We start from the raw sequence: 13,967 nt of genomic DNA, 5'->3' as shown, positions 1-13,967 counted from the left end.
TTTGGGAGGCTGAGGTGGGTGGGTCACAAGGTCAGGAGTTCAAGACCTTCCTGGCTAAGATGGTGAAACTCCGTCTCTACTAAAAATACAAAAAATAGCCAGGCACAGTGGCAGGTGTCTGTAATCCCAGCTACTTGGGAGGCTGAGGTAGGAGAATCCCTTGAGCCCGGGAGACGAAGATTGCAGTGAGCCGAGATTGTGCCACTGCACTCCAGCCTGGGCAACAGAGTGAGACTCCATCTCAAAAAAAAAAAAAAAAAAAAGTGATTTCTTGACAAATGTTTTCCTCAGAATGAGTCATTTATTGACTGAACACCTCTTTGGAATAGGAGCCGTGGAAGCCAGGGTGGAAGACAGATGGACAACTGGCTTGTGGTTTCTGAACCACAGGTGCCTAAAACTTCTCACACACAAAATGAAAACTCACTCAACTGTCGTGATGTATAGTTAGTGTCCTAAAAGGTGTCCTGGAGAAGGTATTTTGGGAGGACTGGTAACAAACACAGCACCTAGAGATGCAGTCTCTGGATCTGACTGTTGTGTTGTCTTCAGTCGTTTTCTGGTTTTATAAATGCCTCAGTGTTACTGTTTGCTAGAACTGGAATTACCCTAGAATTTCCAGTGGAATTGTGGCTGCTCATTAGTCAACACTGCTCTGGGTAGCAGCTAGGAGGTGGCACTGTGGGGGATGGTCCTCTGCTAGGCGCAGCACCTGGCAAGGGGGATGGGGCTGTGCGGACTCCTCCAGCATGGCAGTGTCTAGTATATTACATTACACAGGATAGTGTCACCAAACTGAGTCGGAGAGCACATTTTAGGTGGATTTAAAGGAAGTATACTCGGGCCAGGTGCGGTGGCTAACGCCTGCAATCCCAGCAGTTTGGGAGGCCAAAGTGGGCGGATCACCTGAGGTCGGGAGTTCAAGACCAGCCTAACCAATATGGAGAAACCCTGTCTCTACTAAAAATACAAAATCAGCTGGCTGTGGTGGCGCATATAATTCCAGCTACTCAGGAGGCTGAGGCAGGAGAATCACTTGAACCTGGGAGGTGGAGGTTGCAGTGAGCCAAGATTGTGGCAGTACACTCCAGCCTGGGCAACAAAAGCTAAACTCCATCTCAAAAAAAAGTATACTCAGATTTTCTGACTCCTCTGGGTACTAGAAAGAGGAAAAGAAAGTGTAGTCAGATTTTTAAAAAAGTATCACATCTCTTTGAACAGCTATAATTTTGGTCAGGGATTGGCAAACCACAGGCCTATGGGCCAGAGCCCACTGACCTTTTTTGTATGGCCCTAGGACTGAGAATGGTTTCTACATTTTTAAAGAGCTGTAAAGAAAGCATATGTAATACAGACAGTATGTGACCCACAAACCTGAAATATTTACCTTCTGGCCCTTTACAGAAAATTTTTGCTGGTCACACCTCCCACCCCTTCAGTTCTTTTTTTTTTTTTTTTGAGATGGAGTCTCACTCTGTCACCCAGGCTGGAGTGCAATGGCCTAGTCTCAGCTCACTGCAACCTTTGCCTCCCAGGTTCAGGTGATTCTCCTGCCTCAGCCTCTTAAGTAGCTGAGACTACAGGCACCTGCCACCACACCCAGCTAATTTTTGTATTTTTAGTGGAGACAGGGTTTCACTATGTTAACTATGCTGGTCTCGATCTCCTGACCTCGTGATCCACCCGCCTCAGCCTCCCAAAGTGCTGGGATTACAGGTGTGAGCCATCGTGCCCGGCCAGCCCTCAGTTCTTTTTTTTTTTTTTTTTTTTTTTGAGACGGAGTCTCGCTGTGTCGCCCAGGCTGGAGTGCAGTGGCCGGATCTCAGCTCACTGCAAGCTCTGCCTCCCGGGTTTTTACGCCATTCTCCTGCCTCAGCCTCCCGAGTAGCCGGGACTACAGGCGCCCGCCACCTCGCCCGGCTAGTTTTTTGTATTTTTTTAGTAGAGACGGGGTTTCACCGTGTTAGCCAGGATGGTCTCGAACTCCTGACCTCGTGATCCGCCCGTCTCGGCCTCCCAAAGTGCTGGGATTACAGGCTTGAGCCACCGCGCCCGGCCCAGCCCTCAGTTCTTACTTGAACCAAATCAAAGTTGGTCTGGATCTAAATGGAATCAAATAGCAAAACTGTTGGGAGATACGAAAAACACGTGGGGATTTGGTGAGCTACTCTCCTGCAGCTGACTCACTCCTCGCTGTGATTGGCATACAGTGTTGTCTGTGTAAAAGTCGAGCCTAAAGAAATAGCTCTTAACTCACCATGAGAATTATAAAGGAATCTATGTGAGTAGTTCTAACAGCTGAAGTCTAGAACTCTGCTTCAGTGACCAGTTCCCATTGAGCGCTGGGACACGCTTTGCTGAGTGTCACCATGGAGGGTCAGATTCTTTCCGGTGGCTCCCGTGCTTCACTGAGATTAATTGTGCTGAGCCCCCCCGGCCGCTGGGACAGCAGGGCAGGCTCCTTGGTCAGGGCTGGCCCGGGAGCAGAGTGGGTTGATGAGAGGGGGCCTGGTCTCTGGGACACTGGTCAGGGTCTACAGGCTGGGGACCCTGCGGGCTGGATGAGAACCCCCTCACTGGTCTTTAGCGTCTCAGGACTTCTTTGTAGAATCTCCCTCATCTCTTCCTTTTTCTGTTTGATGTCTCTTTCCTCATTTCCTCTGTAAATGGAATAAAAAAAGGGACTGAATAATTTCAAAATTTTGGGTTTTTTTGTTTTTTTTTTTGATAAAGAGTCTCACTATGTTGCTGGTTTTGAACTCCTGGACTCAAGCAGTATTCCCACCTTGGGCTTCCAAAGTGCTGGGCTTACAGGTGTAGGCCACTGGGCCCGGCCTATCCCCAACCTCTTTTTTTCAGTGCTTTTGTGACAGTTTTCTCATGGACCTTTTGACTGGTCAGGATAACATTGCCTGGGGATGTATTTACTTGATTACTTAAATTTATGTTTCTGTTTCAGTTTTTTTTTTTTTTTTTGAGTCAGTCTCGCTCTGTCACCCTGGCTGGACTGCAATGGTGTGATCTTGATGCACTGCGACCTCCACCTCCCGGGTTCAAGCGATTCTCTCAAGCCTCAGCCTCCTGAGTAGCTGGGATTACAGGCGCATGCCACGATGCCTGGCTAATTTTTGCGTTTTTAGTAGAGATGGGGTTTCACCACATTGGCCAGGCTGGTCTCGAACTCCTGAACTCAAGTAATCCGCCTGCCTTAGCCTCCCAAAATGCTAGGATTATAGTCGTGAGCCACTGCCCCTGGCCAAAAGGGAGATTTAAAATGTTAGACAAGGCGGAAGCATTAGATAGAGGGATATTAACATATCATTTACAGGTATAGTTAATAATCATGGGTAGGCATGGTGGCTCACACCTGTAATCCTAGCACTTTGGGAGGCTGAGGAGGGCAGATTGCTTGAGCTCAAGAGTTTGAGTCTAGCCTGGGCAACATGGCAAAGCCCTGTCTCTACAAAAAATACAAAAATAAGCTGGGTGTGGTGGTGTATGCCTGTGGTTCCAGCTACTCTGGGGCTGAGGTGGGAGGATCGCTTGAATGAGGGACGTTGAGGCTGCAGTGAGCCAGATGGTGCCACTGCACTCCAGCCTGGGCGACAGAGCCAGACCCTGTCTCAAAAAAACAAAACAAAACAAAACAAAAGAAAAAAACCTATATGGCTGTTTTAATACAGTTTTAAAATAAAATGAAGTCAAAAGTTGGGGAGAAGTAGTCTCTAAAAATTGAAAGCAGCCGGGTTCTGTGACTCACACCTGTAATCCCAGCATTTTGGGAGGCCAAGGTGGGAGGATTGCTTGAAGCCAAGAGTTCGAGACCAGCCTGGGAAACAGCCAGACCCCGTCTCTACAAAAAAAGAAAAAAAGAAAAAAACAAAAAACTGAAAGCAAAATGAATAAAAATAATCAAACCACAAATTGAGTTGGTAGCTTAACTATACAGAAAGGAATTATTTCAGGTGACTTCAAAACAAATTGTATTGGCCGGGCGCGGTGGCTCAAGCCTGTAATCCCAGCATTTTTGGGAGATCGAGGCAGGCGGATCACGAGGTCAGGAGATTGAGACCATTCTGGCTAACACGGTGAAACCCTGTCTCCACTAAAAATACAAAAAAAAAATTAGCCGGGCTTGGTGGCAGTCGCCTGTAATCCCAGCTACTCGGGAGGCTGAGGCAGGAGGCGGAGCTTGCAGTGAGCCGAGATGGTGCCACTGCACTCCAGCCTGGGCGACAGAGCAAGACTCCGTCTCACAAAAAAAACTCCAAAAAACCAAATTGTATTGTACATCCTAGCAGGGTAAATCCTAAAGACAAAATAACTAAAAAGAAACCCTGGGCAGTTTTTAGTGCGTGAATTGTTAGTAATAACATTTTTACTTATTTATGTATTTACTGACTTACACTTCCTTTTTGAGATGGGATCTTGCTCTGTCCCCCAAGCTGGATCATGCCACTGCACTCAGCTTCCAAACCGTCGCTATTGCTGGGAGATGCACTACACAAGTAAGCCACAGGACGTTGCTTTCTTCAGACCCTGGTTAATGTTTGCAGAGCATGTGACACGTGTGGCTTTGGAAGCTGCATCCTGGTCATAGCTGAGCGTCTTTCGTGGTGCTTGCCTCATGGACCACCGCCTGCTTCCTCAGCTCACTCTGTGTTTCCCATTTTGAATAATGCCATAATTCATAGGTTGAATTGATGTAATTCACTGTTGCAGGCACCAGAGTTGTACAGATTGTTGACAAGTGTCCCGTGCTTGTGAGTTCGACCTTATCTTAGAAGCACAATTATTTTATCATCAGAGGTCAGGTTGTGTAGAAGAAATGTCAGGGCTTTGAGCTGGACAGACTGAAGTTCCCCAGCCTGTGATCCATCTGTCTCCTCACCAGCGAAACAAGGACAGTGAACCTATCTGCGCCTTCTGGAGTAGTCTGGTTATGATTAGTGTGAACCCCCGGTCACACTATTAGTAGCAAAAAACCATTTTATTATGTGGACAAATTCTGTGAACCAGGAATATGGAGAGGGAACAGGAAGTGGCCGTCTCTCCTCCAGGAGGTCTGTGTCCTCAGCTGGGACGACTCAGCGGCTGGGGGTGATGTCATGACTGAGGAATGGTGTCTTCTGGAGGCGCTTTCTGAAATCTGTCAGCTGGAACACGAGCTGGAGATGTTGGACCAGAGCACCCGTGTGCAGCCATCATAGGACCTGGGCTTCCTCACAGATAGAGGAGGTCTTCACAGCACTGGGGGTTCCTCACAGCACTGGGGGTTCTTCACAGCACTGGGGGTTCCTCACAGCACTGGGGGTTCTTCACAGCACTGGGGGTTCCTCACAGCACTGAGGGGGTCCCTCAGCACTGGGGGTTCCTCACAGCACTGGGGGTTCCTCAGAGCACTGAGGGGGTCCCTCACAGCACTGGGGGTTCCTCACAGCACTGGGAGTTCCTCACAGCACTGGGGGGGTCACTCACAGCACTGGGGGTTCCTCACAGCACTGGGGGTTCCTCAGAGCACTGAGGGGGTCCCTCACAGCACTGGGGGGGTCACTCACAGCACTGGGAGTTCCTCACAGCACTGGGGGGGTCACTCACAGCACTGGGGGCTCCTCACAGCACTGGGGGGGTCACTCACAGCACTGGGAGTTCTTCACAGCACTGGGGGTCCCTCACAGCACTGGGGGGGTCACTCACAGCACTGGGGGTTCCTCACAGCACTGGGGGGGTCACTCACAGCACTGGGAGTTCCTCACAGCACTGGGGGTTCCTCACAGCACTGGGGGTTCCTCACAGCACTGAGGGGGTCCCTCACAGCACTGGGGGGCTCCTCACAGCACTGGGGGTCCCTCACAGCACTGGGGGGGTCACTCACAGCACTGGGAGTTCCTCACAGCACTGGGGGGGTCACTCACAGCACTGGGAGTTCCTCACAGCACTGGGGGCTCCTCACAGCACTGGGGGGGTCACTCACAGCACTGGGGGGGTCACTCACAGCACTGGGGGCTCCTCACAGCACTGGGGGGGTCCCTCACAGCACTGGGGGAGTCCCTCACAGCACTGGGGGGGTCACTCACAGCACTGGGAGTTCCTCACAGCACTGGGGGTTCCTCACAGCACTGGGGGCTCCTCACAGCACTGGGGGTCCCTCAGCACTGGGGGGGTCACTCACAGCACTGGGAGTTCCTCACAGCACTGGGGGGGTCACTCACAGCACTGGGGAGTCTCTCACAGCTCTGGGAGGGTTCCTCACAGCACTGGGGGCGTCACTCACAGCACTGGGGGCTCATCACAGCACTGGGGGGTTCCTCATAGCACTGGGGCTTCCTTTATGTCATTGGGGAGGGCTTCCTCAAGCATTGAGGGGCTTCCTTTATATCACAGGGGGGCTCCCTCACAGTATTGGGGGTTCCCGAATAGCACTGGGGGCTTCCTCACAGCATTCAGGACTTTCTCATAACAGTGGCTTCCTCACAGCATTGGGGGCTCCTTTGTATCATGAGGGGGCTTCCTCACTGCCTGGGGCTTCCTGGTAGTCGGACTTCTCACGTGGGTGCTCAGGGCTCTAGAAGGGAGTGTCACTATGAACAAGATGGAAGCCTCCTCGCCTTTTCTGACCCAGCTCTCCTGGAGTCGCACAGCATCATTTCCACTGCGTTCTCTTGTTCTCAGATGAGTCACTCAGGTCAGCCTAGATTGCAGAGGAAGGGACAAAGACCTCGTGTCTCAATGGGAGAAATGCCAGAGAGTTGGGGGACACACTGGCCTTGGCGTGTAGTGGATGCGGCTCTGTCTGCCCTGACTGCCCCTTTCCTCCCCTCACGAAGCCCCATTCTTCTCCTGACACTCAAAACGCTGACTGAGCGAATGTGCGTCTCGCCTCTGCATGGCCTTGGTCAACAGGACTCGCAGGCCGAGCTTCCAGGCACCTTGAGTGGCTGTGCCGGGCCTCCACGCGGCCCTGCTGCGGGGTTAGGCGGGAGGAAGCGAGACTGGCCCCACTCCTGTTGACTATTCCACCAGCACCTTTGGTTTGTGGAAGTGGTTGTGTTCAAAGAGATTTTTGTAAAAACATCACAATTCTAAAACTTTATGCATTTTTGGCATTTAAAAAGCCCTGGCAAGACTACTGCCTTAATTCTCCTGCTCCCTTGGCCTGTAGGTCCGTACCTGTGTGGATACCCACTTTTTTTTTTTTGCTGTTACTGTGGCCTTGTAGTATATTTTAAAATTTGGTATTCGTTAACTCTTTTTTTTTTTTCCTTTTTGAGACGGAGTCTTGTTCTGTTGCCCAGGCTGGAGTGCAATGGTGCAATCTGGGCTCACTGCAGTCTCCGCTTCCTGGGTTCAAGTGATTCTCCTGCCTCAGCCTCCAGAGTAGCTGGGATTACAGGTGCGCGCCACCATGCCTGGCTAATTTTTGTATTTTTAGTAGACACGGGGTTTCACCATGTTGGCCAGGCTGGTCTCAGACTCCTGACCTCAGGTGATCTGCCCGACTCAGCCACTCAAAGTGCTGGGATTACAGGCGAGAGCCACCGCGGCCAGCCTTTTTTTTTTTTAAAGGTAAGGCAGGGTCTCCCTTTGTCTCCCAGGCTGGAGTACAGTGGTATGATCATGGCTCACTGCAGTCTCGACCTCCTGGACTCAAGTGATCCCCCTGCCTCAGCCTCTCAAGCAGCTGGGACTATAGACACGTGCCACCACGCCCAGCTAAATTTTTTGATTTTTAGTAGAGATAAGGTCTCACTATGTTGCCCAGGTTGGTCTTGAACTCCTGAACTCAAACAATCCTCCCACCGTGCTAGGATTACAGTCGGGAGCCACCGCATCCGGCCTCTTAGCTCTTTCAAGGGTAACCTAGCTACTCACAGACCTTTATTTCTCCATTTACATTTGAGAGCAGTTTTGTTTTGTTTTATTTTATTTTATTTATTTTTGAGGAAGTTTGATTGAGATTATATCTGCAGCCGGGCGCAGTGGCTCAAGCCTGTAATCCCAGCACTTTGGGAGGCTGAGATGGGCGGATCACAAGGTCAGGAGATCGAGACCATCCTGGCGAACACGGTGAAACCCCGTCTCTACTAAAAAATACAAAAAACTAGCCGGGCGAGGTGGTGGGCGCCTGTGGTCCCAGCTACTCCGGAGGCTGAGGCAGGAGAATGGCGTAAACCCGGGAGGCGGAGCTTGCAGTGAGCTGAGATCTGGCCACTGCACTCCAGCCTGAGCGACAGAGCCAGACTCAGTCTCAAAAAAAAAAAAAAAAAAAAAAATTATATCTGCATTGTTTATTATTTATTTATTTATTTGAGACAGAGTCTTGTTCTGTCGCCCAGACTGGAAGGCAGTGGCATGATCTTGGCTCACTGCAACCTCCACCTCCCAGATTCACGCCATTCTCCTGCCTCAGCCTCCCGAGTAGCTGTGATTGCAGGCAGGCGCCTCCACGCCCGGCTAATTTTTTTGTATTTTTTAGTAGAGATAGGGTTTCGCTATGTTGGCCAGGCTGGTTTCAAATTCCGGACCTCAAGTGATCCACCTGCCTCAGCCTCCCAAAGTGTTAGGATTACAGGTGTGAGCCACTGCGCCCGACCATATCTGCGTGATTTATAGATGATAACGTTTACTGAGAAAACCAGTGGAATCTCCGTAAACTGTTAGAACCACAGGAGGATCCAGAACAGTTGCCAGATACAAGGTCAGTCTACACAAACCAGTGATACTTCTACTGGCAACCCACCAGAAACTGTAACTGCTCTTGAGACAGTAACCAGAAAACCCATAAAGTGTTTAGGAATTAATCTAAGAAGACCTCCAGAAAGAAGACCATCAGATTTAATCATGGACGAAGGTACGGGTCTCAGTAAATGAAGAAGATCCATGCTCATAGAAGGGATGATCTGTTATTATAATGATGGCTCTTTTCCCCAGGTGAGTCCATAAATACATATAAAAAGTTGTTATAAAGTTGGTCAAGCATGGCGGCTCATGCCTGTGATCCCAGCACTTTGGGAAGCCGAGGCATGAGGATCGCTTGAGCCCAGGAGTTTGAGGCCAGCCTGGGCAACATAGTGAGACACTGTCTCTGTAAAAAATACAAAAATTAGCTGGGCTTGGTGACCCATGCCTGTAGTCCTAGCTACTAAGGAGGCTGAGGTGGGAGGATCACTTGAGCCTGGGAGGTTGTGGCCACAGTGAGCCATGAATGTGCCACTCCATTCCTGCATGGGTGACAGAGTGAGACTCTGTCTCAGAATAAAATAAATTGTTTCTTGATAGCAGAGACATTGTTTTGTTTGCTGCTCTATCCTCAGCAGTTAGAACAGCCAGGCATAAAGAAGACATTCAGTAAATATTTGTGAAATGAGTGAAGGGCTCTGTGAAGCATGTGTAGAGTTGCGTGCTCTGCCTTCTCACTGGACGGTGACCTCAAAATCTTTCCCACTCTGCCTCGTGTCTTGTGATTGCACGATGGATGAGTGCAGTTGACTTCCCTGTTCCCTGTCGATGGATGGGTAGTTTTGTTTCCATTTTTTGTTATTGTGAATTTGAAAAATCTTTAGCATCTAGATTTTCTTGCTAAAAGTTTTTAATGCCCTTTAAAATGAGGCTTTGACACAGAAAAGATTATTTAAGGTTATTTTAAAATCAACATTTATTAATGTAGAGAGTTACAGGCTTGGTTTTCCTCTATTTTATATGGAAGTTGCTAATTTTATTCTCTTTATAAAGTTTAGAAAAGCTTTTTTGAGGCAGAGCCTTTCTCTGTCACCCACACTGGTGTGCAGTGGCCTGATCTCAGCTCACCGCAACTTCCGCCTCCCTGGCTCAAGCCTTCCTCCCTCCTCAGCCCCCCAAGTAGCTGGGACGACAGGCACAATACCACACCTGGCTAATTTTTGTATTTTAATAGCAATGGGGTCTCACCGTGGTGGCCAGGCTGGTCTCAAACTCCTGGCCCCAAGTGATCTGCCTGCCTCAGCCTCCCAAAATGCTGGATTACATGTGTGAGCCACCGTGCCCAGCCAAATTTAGTAAGTTTTAACTTTCACCTTTAAGACAGTCTTTTTTTTTTTTTTTTTTTTTTTTTTTTTTGAGACGGAGTCTCACGCTGTTGCCCAGGCTGGAGTGCAGTGGCGCGATCTCGGCTCACTGCAAGCTCCGCCTCCTGGGTTCACGCCATTCTCCTGCCTCAGCCTCCTGAGTAGCTAGGACTACAGGCGCCCGCCACCGCGCCCGGCTAATTTTTTGTATTTTTAGTAGAGACGGGGTTTCACTGTGGTCTCGATCTCCTGACCTTGTGATCCGCCCGCCTCGGCCTCCCAAAGTGCTGGGATTACAGGCTTGAGCCACCGCGCCCGGCCTTAAGACAGTCTTTGAACAACTTAAATTGATCAGACCAAATATATCTTTTTATTTATTTATTTATTTTTTTTTTTTATTGAGACGGAGTCTTGCTCTGTTGCCTAGGCTGGAGTGCAGTGACGCAATCTCAGCTCACTGCAGCCTCCGCCTCCAGGGTTGAAGCAATTCTCTTGCCTCAGCCTCCTAAGTAGCTGGGATTACAGACCCAAACCACCATCCCCTGCTGATTTTTGTATTTTTGTTTTTTTTAGTAGAGACAGGGTTTCACCACGTTGGCCAGGTTGGTCTCTAACTCCTGACCTTGTGATCCGCCCACCTCAGCTTCCCAAAGTGCTGGGATTACAGGCGTGAGCCACTGCGCCCAGCCAGTTTTTGTATTTTTAGTAGAGACGGAGTTTCACCATGTTGGCCAGGCTGGTCTTGAACTCCTGACCTCAAGTGATCCACCTGCCTTGGCCTCCCAAAGTGCTGGGATTACAGGCGTGAGCCACCACGCCCAGCCCAAATATAAAATTTTTAATGATACTTCCATTTACAACTTAAATACCCTTATACATTATAAGCACTGTATGTATCTGACCATACAAGTAAAACCTTCCTTTTTTTTTTTTTTTTTTTTAAGATGGAGTCTTGCTGTCTCCCAGGCTGAAGTGCAGTGGCACAATCTTGGCTCACTACAACCTCCGCCTCCTGGGTTCCCGCCATTCTCCTGCCTCAGCCTCCCAAGTAGCTGGGACTACAGGTGCCCGCCACCACGTCTGGCTAACTTTTTGTATTTTTAGTAGAGACGGGGTTTCACCGTGTCAGCCAAGATGGTCTCGATTTCCTGACCTCGTGATCTGCCCACCTTGGCCTCCCAAAGTGCTGGGATACAGGCGTGAGCCACTGCGCCCGGCCTAAATAAAACCTTCTTAAGTAAATATGATGATTTAAGATTATTGGCCAGGAGCAGTGGCTCACGCCTGTCATCCTAGCACTTTGGGAGACTGAGGCGGGCGGATCACTTTAGGTCAGGAGTTTGAGACCAGCCTGGCCAATATGATGAAACCCCAGCTCTACTAAAAACACAAAAATTAGGCCGGGCGTGGTGGCTCACACCTGTAATCCCAGCACTTTGGGAGGCCGAGGCAGGTGGGTCACGAGGTCAGGAGTTCAAGACCAGCCTGGCCAACATGGTGAAACCCCATCTCTACTAAAAATACAAAAATTAGCTGGGCGTGGTGGCAGGCGCCTGTAATCCCAGCTACTCGGGAAGCTGAGGCAGGAGAATTGCTTGAACCCAGGAGGCGGAGGTTGCAGTGAGCCAAGATCACGCCGTTGCACTCCAGCATGGGGAACAGAGTGAGACTGTCTCAAACAAACAAAAAAACACCCACAAAAATTAGCCAGGCGTAGTGGTGAGTGCCAGTAACCCCAGCTACTCAGGAGGCTGAGGCAGGAGAATCACTTGAACCCAGGAGGCGGAGGTTGCAGTGAGCTGAGATCATGTTACTGTACTCCAGTGTGGGTGACAGAATGAGACTCTGCCTCAAAACAAAAAAACAAAACAAAAAAAAGTATTTACATAGTGCATCTCAAGTTCTCAGACTTTGCTCTCAGACCTGGGGACACTACCTGGTTCTTGTCACTGCTGTGTTCCCAGAGTGCTAAGAAGTTTGCAATCTGTAAACTCGAATACATGAGAGAGTATTCACCATCTTGGTAAATTTCTCTCTGGTACTTTTTAACTAAAAAAGAAATGTCTATAATTAGTAACTTAATTACACATAAATTGCAATCAAGGTCAGAATCTAAGATTAATTGGCCATTTTCTTAAATACTGCCAACACCTCTAAATGCCAAATACGTAGATTATTTTGAAGCTAAACACTAAAATATTAAAACCTAAACCATTCATAGGGGCTAAAGACACTAAAGCAATAATGAAATTGTCTCTGATGAGTAGGGGTTCCTTTCTGGGGCCTCCGCCAGCCCTTCTACTGTACCTCCTTTCTTAGTCTCCCTGGACTGCTTGGCCGCTGACTTCCCTTCGCGCTCATTCCTCTGATCTGAGCAAAGGAAAACACCACCACCTGGTGGGATTCTGCCAGTCTGTTAACATCAGCTTCCTTTCCGAAAAACTTGCCCTGTTCCTCCAGAATACTTAAAAGTATTAAGATGCCAGCTTGTTAAGTTCTGTCCATTTTTCATGTTTTTGTTGGCCTTTAAAGTCACAACACTAAAGCTTATATTCTTCGGGTGGTTTTGAGATGAGCATAAGTTTTTTTATGGCTGAGGCACATATGGTCAGACTGCTTTCCAAAGCTGTTACACCGCCATGTGACTCATAGCACTGACTCCTGTGGAGCTCCAGATTTGACTTCATCTTTGCTAGCAAAGAGCATTGCTTTTGTTTTAAATTTAATAATTGCTACATGGAAAAGGATGTATTATTTTAATTTTTTAATTTCTTGAATTACTAGCGAGTGCTATTTCTGTACGTGAAGGTTGGAAAGTTGTGTCTTCCTCATTTTAGTATGGACAGAGCTCTTAAGGTGACAAGGAACTTTAATAAATAATGTGTCTTTTTTTAATTGGGTGGAACTGTAGAAATAAAGTAAACAAACTATTGAAATAAACTGTAGAAATAAAATAACTGTGTCTGATGCTTAAACACTGTGGTATTATAGTACATTGGATTGGTAATTCTTTGGGAATTTAGAATCCCATTTTATGTTAAGAAGTTAAGACACTGTTGTTTGAGTTTGAAGATCAGAGAAACTTATTTTTTGTGTGGAAGCGGGGAAAGAAATAGAGATCAATCGATTTTCTCTAAATCTCAGGTCAGCCTTTGGTTTTTATGTAATGCTGAGAGAAGCGGTTTTTGATCAAGATGAACCTGCTGAGCCCTCATCCTTCAGTTGGATGTTTCTAGTTCTTTCCCCATGAACGACAGTTTTCACTTAGTCAGATGCTATCCTGGGCCTGCTTGTATCTGAGCTGGTTGACAGAGGTCCTGCCCTCAGCACAAGATTGTCACCCAGAGCCTCAGGCGTTGTGCTAGGATGAACCTTGTAAATTCTGCTGGAAACCATTTGCCTGATTGCAGGAACCAGTTGGTTTTACTACCAAAATGTGGTTTATCCTTTTGCTGGAGAGTGGAATTTAGCAAGGAGCTCCACAAATTATAGTAATGAATTTACCGATGGCTCTTCCACGTGAACAGTGCCTTCTGGAGCAGGCAGAGCCATCTATGGCAGCTCCTCTCCAGCCTCCGGTGTCTGGTAGGAGGGCTGGTCACCTATTTTTACTCAACAACATACGTTAGTCCTAAAGAATTGCCTTTTTCTCTTTTAATTCCCTGCTTAGAATTTCTCTGATCTGTTGAAGGGAAAACACGTTTTCAAAGCTTTTGAGGCAAATGTGAAGGTTTTTCTTTAGAGTGATTATACCTATATATCAGATATAGAAGTTTTTATTTTTTTATTTTATTTATTTTTTTGAGACAGAGTCTTGCTGTGTTGCCCTGGAGTGCAGTGCTGTGATCTCGGCTCACTGCAGCCCCCGCCTCCCGGGTTCAAGCTACACTCCTGCTTCAGCCTCCTGAGTAGCTGGGATTACAG

At 48.2% G+C, this 13,967-nt stretch overlaps 1 protein-coding gene and 1 long non-coding RNA gene across 10 annotated transcripts in view; one reads left to right on the top strand and one right to left on the bottom strand.

The window, feature by feature from the left end:
* LOC144339617 (uncharacterized) overlaps positions 1-3,917 on the bottom strand; it is a 37,071-nt gene extending 33,154 nt beyond the window's left edge. The window contains exons 1-2 of one of the 2 annotated variants that reach the window (XR_013414862.1): positions 3,519-3,661; positions 28-655 (exon numbers count right to left, since the gene is read on the bottom strand). This is a non-coding gene — a long non-coding RNA (uncharacterized LOC144339617). Of the gene's footprint in view, positions 1-27; positions 656-2,451; positions 3,082-3,518 lie in introns of those variants that run through there. The other variant, XR_013414863.1, reaches the window with a different exon arrangement.
* The window catches only part of PKNOX1 (PBX/knotted 1 homeobox 1), a 72,684-nt gene that overhangs the window by 14,810 nt on the left and 43,907 nt on the right, over positions 1-13,967 (top strand). For 2 of the 8 annotated variants that reach the window (XM_077995156.1, XM_028845032.2), the window contains exon 1: positions 8,475-8,931. The gene's annotated coding sequence lies outside the window, so the exon portion shown is untranslated. 8 annotated transcript variants of the gene reach the window in all.

Source organism: Macaca mulatta, chromosome 3 (genome assembly GCF_049350105.2).
Source record: "Macaca mulatta isolate MMU2019108-1 chromosome 3, T2T-MMU8v2.0, whole genome shotgun sequence".
NCBI lineage: Eukaryota > Metazoa > Chordata > Mammalia > Primates > Cercopithecidae > Macaca > Macaca mulatta.
Note: the sequence above shows the minus strand (reverse complement) of the source record. Positions and strands in the feature narration are given on the sequence as shown.